Raw genomic sequence first — 14,444 nt, forward strand, 5'->3', positions numbered from 1 at the left:
GAGAGAATTGTTAAAAAACGGAGATATCTGTTTTTTGCAAAAATGAAACGGTTCATATGTTGACAAGGGCTGTCTGTGTATTTTTGAAACTGGCACGAGGATGTGCAATCATTCTGTAGTCTGCACAACTGGCCGGTTATGAGCGGATGCCAATATTCTTAAAATTACCAAATATCATATTGACTTGGCCCACCACATTACTCTACCTCTGGTAACAAAGTGTGATAACCAGAAGTGAAAAATGGCAGCAGCTACTGAACCGTTGCAAAAAGTACCTTGGACAGAAATATTACAGAAAGCACCTTCTAAATTTATTTTCTGTCTTCTGTAATAGTAGATCAAATCCCATGCAAAGCAAATCTTGTGCTGGGATCCAGTTGTACTGGGACATTCCTCTGGTGTCAGGCGGAGGCATGACATCTCTGGTGTTTTCAGACCTGGGCTGTCCACAGCAATGATACCATGACTGCAACTGCCCAGAAACATTCATCATCAACCCCCAAAAAACCCACGTGACATCAAAACTGACATCCACGTGCTGTGGCGGTGGTGACCAGATGGAAATACCATGGACCACTGATACACTGATGATAGGGCTGTAGGGTTTGCCTGATTATCAAGACACGTAATCCCCCATTCAGAGCTCCACACTTGAAGCAATACAGAAATCTGTCAAGTGTGTAACTACTTTTTCTCAACCTGGCAACCGTGTGTGTGTGTGCGTGCGCGCCGTCTCCACTGTGAATAAAAGCACTGGCTTTCTGAAAACAGCCGTAAGCCTGAAGTTTAGCAGTAGCGGGTCTCCAGTCTGTTCACAGAAAAGTGCAATATTTCGAGTCTGTGTTCATTTACGGGCCAGAGAGAGAGAGAAAGAGAGATCTTTTATGTATGAATTCCTACCTCTGTCTTTGTTTAGTTTCTCTATTAGCGGCGAAGCTTCAAACACAGTGAAAGTCTGTGTCACTGAACGTCTATGTCTGCTATGATTGTGTGTGCGTGAGCTACAGCCATGACAGCGCACTGCTTTAGAAAGCTTCTCATTTTTAATTGTTTCTTCTTAAATGTTGAAAGTGTGTTGATTTGTGCATTGATAACCTACCAACAATTTATGATTTAATGAGTATATTAGAATGAGTCCATTAATATTTATGGGCTAAAAAACAAGCAAGATGCAAACCTACACCATCACCTATAAGGTAAGGCCCTTCATAATGCAGAGGTCAACGGCCTGCTCTGCCGACAGTTAGTATGCAGTGATTAATAAACAGCTGTTCTGCTCGTTTTCTGCCGAGGGGTGAAGCTAGCGCAGACTCTTATTGTGACTGCTGCCGATTCACTGATTCATGCTCAAAACTCAACAGCCTTGTCAGGTAACATAATGCACGAGACACAGTTCTTCTGAATTCTATGATGAATAGAAAGTTCAAAAGAAAACAGCATTTATTTAAAAGAAATCTTATGCAACATCATAAATGTCTGTACTGTCACTTCTGATCAATTTTAAACGCATCCCTGCGAACAAAAGTCTTATTTAGTTTTAAAAAATAGATTGCACGACTCAGTATTTTGAAATACTAGTGCATCGCTGTTTTCACTAAAGTAATAAGCAGAAAAAAGTTTCTGTGACATTACACACTCGTTCAAAAGGTTTGGTTTAGTCCTTTTTATTTTCATTTTTTGGAAAACACTTTAAAAAAAATGCAAGAATGCATTAAACTGATCAAATGTGGAGCAAAGACATTTATAATGCTTCAATACTGTTCATTTGAACATGCTATTCATCAAAGAAACCTGAAATAATGATCAGAAATATTTCTCGAGCAGCAAACATATATTACAATAGAAAACAGTTATTTAAAACTGCAATAAAATTTCACAATATTGCTGTTTTTACTGTAAATGAATGCAGCATTGTGAGCATAAGAGTATTCCCTCATTACACACTTCAGAACAGCAGTGGTGCGTGGTTTTTCTCATTAGCAGTAATGCATTATGGTCAGGGAATAAACTCCGTTTACAATAAACTCCGTTTATCATCGCAGATATAGGCTTCTATGCTGCTGATCCGAGAAGAGCGCGAGCGGAGGCTAAACATTAATGTACACAGACGTGATCATTTTCATGTGCATGACATTTTCTACGACACTAGCACGTCCAGAGAGTGAAGTACCGCAGTATTTCTGTGTTATGAGAACGATGTCCCATCATGAGCAGCAATGCAATGGGGCTGAAGGACAGTCAGAGCCCTGATCGAGGCCCAGTGTTAACAAGCTGATCATCCAAAAACACTCCTGACACCAAGTAACTACATTCCAGCAGAGATCAGCGGGCGCGGATGTTTTAACATCATAAACGTCTGCGGGCACTGAAATGCGGAGGTCGGGCCGTGAGACATGAAGCCCCTGGTGGTGCGAGCTTCGCGCCCGGCCTTCATTCATCAAAGCGGGGGAGCGCGCCGCTGCTGCGTGGCCTACACCCTCCCGCTCGATCTTCCGCCCGCGAACCTGCCGCGTTGAACCTGCGCTCACACACGCGCTCACACACGCGCTCACTTCACCGCTCCTCTCACGCGGGCTTCCTTACCGCTCTTCCCCCGCCGAAGCTCCCGTAAGCCCGATCCCGGTCATCGTAGTTTATCGTAATCCGCCATTGTGACGAAGATGCCGTCCAGAGAAAGCAGCAGTCTGACTCTGAAGGACCCCAAAATATACGGCTGCGAGCTTTAGCTGTCCTCAGCGTGCCTGAGACTAGTCATTCGGAGGTTTATAAAATACATTTGAGTAATTATTGCACAAACAGGTCCAAAACATCAAAATACGACGTGTGTGTGTTCGTTTTGTTATCTAGATCCAATTAAACATTTTTAATGTGAATAATGGACGGGTTTTGAATCGGGCAACATCGAGTAGACTCGACATGCGATTTTTAAGGTGTTCCCAGCTAAATTCTTTGGAGGAACAAAATGATAGGTGGGGATTTGATTCAGAGTGTTAGAAATCGTTTAGATGAGTTCACCAAAACGATTCATTTATGGACCGAAAGGTGCTTGTTGCGATAGGCTTGTGGATCTCCGAGTAGCCAGCGAATCGATTCGATTCACGATTCATAGGTGTTCGATTCGATTCAGGAGAGATTTTGAAAGAGTAGTTACATTTTAAAAATGATACTCGCACATGCAACCAAAACGTTTCAGACACATTTTCCATGGACGACGTATAAATAGTATTTTTTGCTAATATTTTGGGAACATTGTTAAAGAGCTCATAACTTTTAACATTCTATTAACCTTTCTTGAATAATGTTTGTCCAGTATTTTGAGAACTTTGCCACAATGTTATCTACAGTTGAACATTCCCTGTTAGCTGGGAAACATCCCTGCATTTCAAGACAGACATCAGAAGACGGAAATACAAGTTTTTTTTAGCTAGGTACCATTTTTAGACAGAGTTTACATTAAATCAGATAATTTCAGATACGTAAACACAGCTTTAAATTTTCTGTTATCACATCTGTTACATCAAGATGCTATGCACCATATGACAAGTAAATCAAACCTCAAATCATAGTCTTTTGTTGTTTAGATAATTTCAGATACGTAAACAAAGCGTCAGGTACATCATCTTGGTGTCAGTAATGTAGAGCAGTGGTTCCCAGCCTCGTTCATGGAGGCCCCCAACACTGCATATTTTGCATCTCTCCTTTGTCTGACACACCTATTTCAGGTCTTGGAGTCTCTACTAATGAGCTGATGATCTGAATCAGGTGTGTTTGATTAAGGAGACATGGAAAACCTGCAGTGTTGGGGGGCCTCCAGGAACGTGGTTGGGAACCACTGCTGTAGAGGACAGTGATCATCAGGAGCCTCCATCCAGTGTTCCTGATGTCCCGCCCACTGCCGAGGACCAGCAGATGGAGGACGACCAGCCTCGGGATCAGGACGGTCCAGTCAGTCCATCAGCAGGTGCGAGTACATCACATCTGCTAAGATGGTTAGGGAGTTTGATCTGTTATTGGAATATTGAGGATTGAGGTTGATATTATTATCATAAATAAAAATATAATACATACACTCTTCTTACAATTATTATAGGTGTATGTGCATAAAAGAAAGTGTATATTTTAGTGTAGATGAAACATTTCTTTTAGCTTTTTCATCATTCTAAATCACCATTTGGCTTTTCTTAGCTGTTCAATTAAATAGCCCTGTAAGGGCAACAAATTACCGTAATTTTTAAAAGACAAATATTCCATATATTTCTCAATTAATATAAATATGCTTTGGGGGGTGTCTTCCATCATGATGCCTGATAGTCAAATTGCTAGATTTTTGTTCTTGGAGACCTCCTGAAAAGCTCATCCTACATCACCTACAGTCAGGGACGTGCACACACATTTTGAGGGGCAGGGGCTCAAGTGCAAAAATAGGGCACTTCTCATATTTATTTTATTTTGTTCTTAATCAAACGTTAAATATATTAGGGGTGTGCGATATTGCCAAAAAATATACCTCAATATTTTCTGGTATTTTATCGATAATTAGATTATATTTTGCTCAATGCATTATGCTGATATGTTATGGACTACCATGGGACAGCTGACTTCTAAGTTTTTGATATTCTTCATATTCACGGCATTGATAGAAAGTAATCTTTTCCAATAAGTTTAAATTGATTTTTTACATTTTTTGGCATTTTTTACATTTCTAAAAGCCATTCTAAAGTGTGCACCATCTTTTCAGTCAAATTCTTAAATTGAATTAGTCAGTTAGAAATAATCAATGCAGAGGAAAACACAGAAGCTGGGGCATTTTACAGTGATGCATTTACACTGATTAATGCAGGACATGAATGCATTTAACCAGCAGTTACAAATGCATTAATACTTAAAAAAAAATTTTTTGATATTTTAAACATAAAACTTTGAATACTCATATTTGAAATGGTTTATTTATTTATTTATTTTTTTAATGAAAATATACTTTAAAAGTGAAATTAAAACTGTCAGTAGGTGGCAGCAAGTAACTGTTAATAAATGAGTCCTTGCGATTGAACCAAATCATTTAAAACAGCTGATTCATTCAGGAACGAAAAACACTGTCATGTTGCTCAGAGATGCAAATCGGGATTATATTTGTTGGCAAAATAGAGCAAAAACAGTCAATATTGTGTCTAAAATGTAAGTATCCTTAATATTAAATTCTTGTTTATTGAACTGCTTTATAAAATCAATAGCACATTTGTAACCATGCTGCTTTTTAGAAAAAACGTCTGTCTTCGTGTGATACTGATAAACTATATGCGCATATATACACACACTTCTGGCCCAATATCTTGAATTTTGTGATTATTCTAAATGCATTTTAATAAACTGAATAATGCAGTAAAAGAATGTGCACTGGTCTAACCTACTAGACTTCCTATTGCCTAACTTACATCATAGCTCTCATGAGCCATGGATGTTAGCGAGACAAATTAACTATAATTGCCTTCGATTTATTTGTCTTTTGGATCATTAGCTGTAAATTCGAGGCACAGTTACCTTAGTCTTTTGTTCATCATCACTCACCTCCACACCAAGACAAACACACTGGAAAGGGAGGGAGGGGGTTTACTTTTGTGGCTCTTTGCTCTGTGATGTGCTTGTGCCAATCAATGTGTGCTACACTGCTGTGCTGCAGATGGAGAGGGAGGGAGAAAGGCATCGGAACATTTCCTAACTCGACCTGATATTTAGATTTTTTTTATTAGTTTGACAGGGAAAGCTGTGCGCAAACAGAAACACACACACACAAGCACATATATACATATATTCATTTATTCAAAACAAAAAAAAAAAAAAATCACTCCCCAGAAAAAGGACACTTTCTCTCGAGGAAGAAAAAGGGCAGGTGCTCCAGCCCCCTTTGATGTCTATGTGTGCACGTGCCTGCCTACAGTGATATGTATTTGAGCATTTGTAGTGACCATGTGTCAGGCGGGACAGAGCAAAATATTAACAATGCCATTCTCAATGTGTGGTTCCACCCAGGCTTCTCAAATGGTGAGAACTTCATTATAACAAAGAAAGACAATTGCAATTTTCAAAACAGTAAAAAAAAAAAAACTTTTATAAAAAACAAACCCGATTCCAAAAAAGTTGGGACACTGTACAAATTGTGCATAAAAACAGAATGCAATGATGTGGAAGTTTAAAATTTAATATTTTATTCAGAATACAACATAGATGACATATCAAATGTTTAAACTGAGAAAATGTATAATTTTAAGGGAAAAATAAGTTGATTTTAAATTTCATGGCATCAACACATCTCAAAAAAGTTGGGACAAGGCCACTGTGTGGCACCCCCTCTTCTTTTTATAACAGTCTGCAAATGTCTGGGGACTGAGGAGACAAGTCGCTCAAGTTTAGGAATAGGAATGTTGTCCCATTCTTGTCTAATACAGGCTTCTAGTTGTTCAACTGTCTTAGGTCTTCTTTGTCGCATCTTCCTCTTTATGATTTATAAATGTTTTCTATGGGTGAAAGATCTGGACTGCAGGCTGGCCATTTCAGTACCTGGATCCTTCTTCTACGCAGCCATGACGTTGTAATTGATGCAGTATGTGGTCTGGCATTGTCATGTTGGAAAATGCAAGGTCTTCCCTGAAAGAGACGACGTCTGGATGGGAGCTTGTGTTTTTGTATTGGTTTGATTTTTCTTTCAGCATTGATGGTGCCTTTCCAGATGTGTAAGCTGCCATGCCACACTCACTCATGCAACCCCATACCATCAGAGATGCAGGCTTCTGAACTGAGCGCTGATAACAACTTGGGTTGTCCTTGTCCTCTTTGGTCCAGATGACATGGCGTCCCAGTTTTCCAAAAAGAACTTCAAATTTTGATTCGTCCACAGAACAGTTTTCCACTTTGCCACAGTCCATTTTAAATGAGCCTTGGCCCAGAGAAAAACGCCTGCGCTTCTGGATCATGTTTAGATATGGCTTCTTTTTTGACCTATAGAGTTTTAGCCTGCAACAGTGAATGGCACGGTGGATTGTGTTCACCGACAATGTTTTCTGGAAGTATTCCTGAGCCCATGTTGTGATTTCCATTACAGCAGCATTCCTGTATGTGATGCAGTGCCATCTAAGCTCGAAGATCACGGGCATCCAGTATGGTTTTCCGGCCTTGACCCTTACGCACAGAGATTGTTCCAGATTCTCTGAATCTTTGGATGATATTATGCACTGTAGATGATGATAACTTCAAACTCTTTGCAGATTTTTCTCTGAGAAACTCCTTTTTGATATTGCTCCACTATTTTTTCGCCGCAGCATTGGGGGAATTGGTGATCCTCTGCCCATCTTGACTTCTGAGAGACACTGACACTCTGAGAGGCTCTTTTTATACCCAATCATGTTGCCAATTGAGCTAATAAGTAGCAAATTGGTCCTCCAGCTGTTCCTTATATGTACATTTTAACTTTTCCGGCCTCTTTATTGCTACCTGTCCCAACTTTTTTGGAATGTGTAGCTCTCATGAAAATCCAAATGAGCCAATATTTGGGCATGACATTTCAAAATGTCAACATTTGATATGTTATCTATATTCTGTTGTGAATAAAATATAAGTTTATGAGATTTGTAAATTATTCCATTCCTTTTTTACTCACAATTTGTACAGTGTCCCAACTTTTTTGGAATCGGGTTTGTATGTTGTTGTGGATAATGGAGGAATCTCTTGCAGTTTTACAGCTTAAAGAGCATGTACTGTATAATGTTGAAGGTGATAATCAGACTTCTCTCCATCATTTGCACAGAATGCTGCTGTTTTATACGAGTGTGTCTGAAGAGCGACCCAGAGCAGAGGTTTCATCTGGAGGAGATGCTCTTTCATTACTGGTTCAAGGTAAGCTAAAATGATTTTGAAGATATGTTGCCATTATTTTTGGGCTTTTTGTTTGTTTGGTTTGAGTATCTGAATATGGACATCAGCTTCCTTACGTTATCTTTCAATACCTGTCTTTTCAATAACTGTCATTTAGTCAATCTGCAGAGATGGCAAGTTGTATTTTTAATACCTTAATGAAGTATGATTGTCTAATTTGTCTAATTTCTATTTTGTTCAGGTCCCCCTGTAGGTCATGGAGAAAAGGGTCAGCTTTTCATCTGATGGGGTGACAAGGGTGGCCCCTCCATCCCTCCACCCTAAGTGTCTTGTGGGGGTGGCAGGTCACACTGGCTTGAGGTGGTAGTTTTAGCGTCTTGCAGAACTACTTGCCTAAGGATGTGTACATATTGTAAATAGTTTAGTTTTGGGTTAGTTAAGCTAGCTGCTCCATCCCTCCAGCCTTAGCATTTTGCAGGGCTGGCAGGTCTTTGTTGCGTCTGGCAGTTTGGCTTGAGGTGGTAGTTTTAGCGTCTTGCGGAATTACTTGCCTAGGGATATGTAATGTAAATAGTTAGTTTAGTTTTTGTTAAGTTAGATTAATTGGGTATTGCTTCCTTCTAATCATATTTTTAATAATGGAGTCCCTGTCAAGGTCCCTACAAGCCCCTTTCACTGCCGCCCCAGAGGTTCCTGCCACTGGCATCCGGATCCCAGAAATCTGTGTCACGAATGCATGAGAGGTTTCAGGACATGGCCACAGCTCCCTTCCCAGCTGCCTGGGTTCAGAGATCTTGTCAGGCTACTCCAGAAATCCCCGTTAAGGCTGCCATTAAGTTTCCTGTCACTGCTGCTCAGAACACTGCTGAGGCTCCAGAGAGGTCCTGACTTGAAAGTCCCAGGATGCCCATTTCACAGCTCTGCTGGTCCCAGAGGTCCCTCACACTGCCATTCCAAAGTTTCCTCCCACAGGCAAACGGGATCAAACACGAGATGCTTGGAAAGCTGCTCAGAAAAAGTGCCATTAAGGTGCTTTTCCACTGCATGGTACGACTCGGCAAATCTCAGTACGGTACGCCTCGGCTTGCATTTCCACTGTAGTGTAGTATCGCTTTAGAGTGGGCAGGATCATTCACATCATTCTCGCTGGATCTGCTCCTCTGCTATCAACGAGAGTAACGTCTGTACTTCCGCAAAAGACAACAAAATTTTTTGGTTGTTAAAAAAGGTGCGCTTGCTCAAAACAGTTGCGTTTGATCCTTCGCTGGCTGTGGTGATTTAAATCTAGCGGTTCTTTTGTGTTTGTGTCACAAGTTCAGTGATGCAGATAGTGACGATTCTCTCCGGCCAATCAATGTTCAGCAGAGTTTAGACGTCACATTTTGGTAATGGTACGGTTTACTTGGAACCTCAACCAAAGTGGTACTAAAAAGTAACAGGTACTGTACCCAGTGGAACCCCCCCCCACCCAAAAGTGAACCGTACCAAGTTGTACAACGCCGTACCATGCAGTGGAAAAGTGCCAATTGAGAGTTATGGACAAAGAGTTGATTACTTTTTTAGTTGATTACATTGATTACTTACTTATTAATGTCTGAAGTAAAAGATGTTGACAATTTCTGAATTAGTTCTTGACAAGGAAAGTGCGTAATTTCATCGTTTTTGGGTGCCAAAGAAACATAGGTGGTCTATTTTAAATGAAGCATGTCTTTTGGCCAAACGTAAGTATTGCATATTTTAGTATAGTTTCACATATAATAAAAGAGTCAGATTACCTTGTAAATTCCCATTGTAAACATTTTCAGATTCTGTACTATTATTAGTTCACTAATCCTAATCTATGGCACCAACCATGTAAAACTTTGTGCAGACAATCAGATGTTCTGAAGTACAAGATGAACTTTGATTCATTCTCAAATCATGAGAACATGATCATCTGATCTATCTATCTATCTATCTATCTATCTATCTGTCTATCTAACTATCTATCTAAGATTGACATGAAACCTCCACTGGATGGAGACAGAGTCTGATCTTCCAAACCTCCGGCACACATGCTAACACCAACAGACGTGTGTTTTAGTTAACATGTGATGGTTGGAGCAAAACCAACTTTCCCTCCCACGTCATGAACTCCTCCCACCCGTACCCTCCATTTACATTGAGAGTCCAGTAATCACAGCATAAATCTGCCTCCACACAGACAGAGGGGCATCACTGACTTTGTATTTAGAGGGGACACTTACATGTAGAGATGTGGGAGGATGCAGCTGTTTCTTTTCACGCTAGCTGTCACAGATGAGTCTCACCCCGAGTTCAGTAATGTGTTTCATTTACTACACTCTAAAAATAAAGGTGCTTCAAAAGATTCTTCACAGTGATGCCATAGAAGAACCATTTTTGGTTCCACAAAGAACCATTCAGTCAAAGGTTCTTTAAAGAACCATCTCCTTCTTACCTTTTTATAATCTGAAGCACCTTTCTTTCACCACAAATAACCTTTTGTCAAACAGGTTCTTCAAATGTTAAAAGTTCTTTATGGAACCATTTAGACAAAAAGGTTCTTCCATGGCATCGTGAAGCACCTTTATTTTTAGGATTGTATGGCACTAGAGATTGAAGATTGATTTATGTGGAAATGAACTTTATTAGTCACTGAAAAGGCCTCTCACAGTTTTTGAATTTTTGAGATTGATGAGGGGGGCAGCAATAACAACAGCACGCAGAGAATGCTATTAGAGAGACATTGTCATGGCTGTGCAGGAATGGCTCAGGCGCTTGTTTGGAATGGAAAACTCCTGAGATGTTTAGAAAACTGGAAGTGAAAAAAATAATTAAATCAGTATCAGAATGTGTAACTATTGCTATCGGTGTATCAAAAAGCTAGCGTTTAAATACTATGGTTTCATATTATTATTATTATTATTTTATTTATAAAGCACATTTAAAACAACCCAAAGGTTGACCAAAGTGCTGTACAGAACATTAGAAACAATATATAAAATAGAAACTACAATCAGCAATGTAAAATACACATGGCAAAATTCATTTGTTCTTAAACGCAACAGATAATAAATAAGAATTAAGCTTAGATTAAAAAAAGAGAGAGATGATACCATTTGAATTGACAACACTAAGCTGTTCCATATAGGGCCTACTATCGCAAAAGCTCGGTCCCCTCTATGTTTTAGCCTAGATCTGCAAACAGAGAGTAATGAAAGATCCCCAGACCTAAGGGACCTAGCCATGTAAAGATTTATAAACAAAGACTACAATTTTAATTAAATGAACTCTATTCTAAATTTAATCGGTGACCAGTGCAGAGACATTAAAATAGGATTAATGCATTATAGGAGTAATAGGAGTAATAAAATTTTCAACTACCGAGACTAAGCTGCAGCGTCCACTGAACAAATTGTAGACACGCTAATAGATGCACTATTAAGTCCATAATAAAGTGAATTGCAATAGTCAAAACGTGTGGTGATAAACCTATAAATAACTGTTTCAAAGTTCTTCAAGTAGAGAAATGTTTTAACTTTTGCAAGGCGGCGTAAATGAAAGAAGCATGATTTGACCACAGAATTAAAGAAAACAGAATTACAGAAATCTGTTTATCGAAACAAAGTCCTCAGTCATATAAAACACCAAGGTTTTTCACACACTGAGTAACATGAGAACTTAAAAAGCTTAGATCCAGATTCACCACAGTCATAAAATCACTTGGTCCAAACAATACAACTTCAGGTTTTTTTTTTCTCATTCAAGGCCAAATTTTTTGTGTGAAAGCCATGATTTCAGGTCCCGTAAGCGTGCAAGCAGAACCTCAGTAGGAAACACAAATCTTTACGATTTTTAAGTGGGAGGTACAATTGGGTGTCATCAGCATATAAATGAAACGATACTCCATGTTTGGAAAACATGGATCCATATGACAGCATGTATAAAGAGAAAAGTGTTGGAGCAAGGATTGATCCCTGAAGAACACCACGGGAAAGATGTGCTACTGAAGAAGTATGTTTTCCAATAAACACAGAGAACTTGCTGTTGGTTAAATATGACTGAAACCATTTTAAAACGGTACCCTGAATGCCTACATAATCGAGAAATAAAAATTTTGTGATCATCCATATCAAATGCTGAACTAAGGGCAACAGCATTCCCGTTATCGGTAGCCACACATAATATTATTTGTAACTTTCAGTAAAACAGATTCAGTACTATGTAATTTTCTATAACCTGACTGAAAAGTTTTGTATAATGAATTTGAAAAAGACTGTAGCTGAGTGAGAACAACCTTTTCTAATTTCTTTTTTTTTTTTTTTTTTTTAAATAAACAGGAGATTAGAAATATGAAAAAATGACTTAGTACAGAAACATCAAGATAGGGTTTCTTTCAAAAGGGAGTGACGGAAGCATGTTTTAGGCAGTCAGGGACCGTACCGGTACTCAGACAGATATTGATAAAGACAGAAGATCAGGCCTATGCTATCTACAATTTGCTTTAAAAAACATGATGGAATTAAATCATATTGACAATTGGTGGGTTTTACTGTTTGAAGGATTATTCATATTTTGCAGGTTATATTACATTTTTATATCTACATTAAAAAAAATAATAAATAAAACCTATCAGCTGTGGTGATTTCTTTGCATTCTATACTTTCTTTCTTTAAATTCTGAAATACTGCCTTATTTCAAAAGGAACAGGATTGGAATTAAAAAGGCATTCTGTTCAGTTTTAATTCTGAATGCTGCACAACCCTGAATGATATCACAAAAGTTTGGACACAGTGGACTTAATTTATGTGATCTTAAAAAATTTTTTCTCTGAAGGCCTGTGCTTCATTAAAAATAAAACTGGATGAGATTGACTGGATAGGGAAAGCATGTAGCGAACAAATGTCCAGGATAAATGTTAACTCTGTGAACACTGTGAAAGCTATGGCACCCATGATGTGCCTCTTCAGAAAAGCCTTAAATGTGCAGAGTTTTAATCTACATAACATATTTATTAACGTACCTCAAAAATATTTTTTTAAAGCTTTTCACATTTTACAGAACAATCCCCACCCCCCATGCCAGCAAATATAGAAAGTGCTTGTAAGTGCTGTCTAAACCATTAACATTACAGCAGTTCATAACCATATTCAAGGTTAGGATCATCATTTTAATTAAGAACCTTGGGGACTATTATTTATTGCTTCAGTCTCCACCTCATAAAAAGACACATTTTAACTGCATGTCAAAGCAGGTTATTCTGGATGATAGGAACTACACTATGTCCTTGAAGTTGGATGATTATTCCCTTTTTCAGGCTCAATCCGAGTAGAATGGATGTACGTTGATGTACAGATGCTGCTTTTTCTGTGATGTCTGTCCCCATATAGAACTGATGGCAAATGATGATGAAGAGGACTTCAGGACACCAAAACAACAGTCAAAACTAGATTTTTAAGACTTTCTGTGACAAATGTGAGTGGTGGATTTAGTGAGTGATTTACAATGTTCTTTATTTAAATATATATATAAAAAATAATAAATAAATAAAAAAAAATTCTCATGCATTGTATTGGTGGTTGTCCTGGTGTAGCTGCTGTATGCAGTTGTTCAGTGAAGTTTGATTTTAGGACTTTTTAGTATTGTTATATTTTTATATAATCATATAAAAATCTTCTTCAAAAAATAACGGGTTTGTAAACCGTGCCCACCCCAAAATCTCCACAATATTCTGGTCTCCCCCCCTAGATATGACTGGGGTTCCCTGTTCAATTTACAGTGAGTCTGAGATTTAAGTTTGCTGTTTTTGTATTGTACACCGGGTCAAAATTTACATGGTATTATGCTGAAATTATTAATCTGGTCACTCCAACGATTATCAGAGGAACTGGCTTCTGAAGATGCAATTGACAGAGGATGCTGAGCAGGTGGAGCAGTAATGGAGGTCACTTGGGCACATTGTATCGAGCACAGTACTACAATGCTGTAGTAAATTAATCTCTACGCGGGATTGGGCAGGTCTTGGAAACAGATAAGTGGCCAATTACGCCGCTCTGGCTTTTTTTCTTTAGTAGTAGTACATGAGGGACGCTTGTGTATGACGGTAATGTGAAATTCTTAACAAAACTTTACTTGAAGGTTAACACCTTGTACTGTATCTCATCAATATGCCAGGAATGTCGAGGCTCCCGAGGGCCAACATGTTTATTTCTCATTACGGAAGATTCAACATTTTTACTTGACATCTGAAAGCTGGAGAGAATTTGTACCTAGTTGAATTTCACACAAAACCAAAACAAAACAAAAAAAACCGTTCAGGTCATGTTTGGATTTAGGTCTTTTAAAATGTTATTTACTTGTTTTTTTATTTATTTTTTAATGTTTTATCTTTATTTTTGCACTGTGACATTATTTTCATCCACAGTTAACGTACTTTCAAGACAATTAATTTCCCCTAAAATGTTCATACTATAAATGCATTACTACATTTATTTGCAAGCAATTTTGTAACATTTATTATTAAATATTTCTACTATTTCCCTTTTTTTCATACACGTTTTTTTCTGTATTTAAAATAA

At 38.4% G+C, this 14,444-nt stretch overlaps 1 long non-coding RNA gene across 1 annotated transcript; it reads left to right on the forward strand.

The window, feature by feature from the left end:
• The first annotated feature begins 3,722 nt into the window (after positions 1–3,722).
• Positions 3,723–8,614, forward strand: LOC122143033. Its single transcript, XR_006158931.1, has 3 exons — positions 3,723–3,961; positions 7,799–7,887; positions 8,108–8,614. It is a non-coding gene; the product is annotated as an uncharacterized LOC122143033 (long non-coding RNA).
• The last annotated feature ends 5,830 nt before the right edge of the window (positions 8,615–14,444 follow it).

This window comes from Cyprinus carpio, unplaced genomic scaffold (assembly GCF_018340385.1).
Source record: "Cyprinus carpio isolate SPL01 unplaced genomic scaffold, ASM1834038v1 S000000620, whole genome shotgun sequence".
NCBI classification, from domain to species: Eukaryota; Metazoa; Chordata; class Actinopteri; order Cypriniformes; family Cyprinidae; genus Cyprinus; species Cyprinus carpio.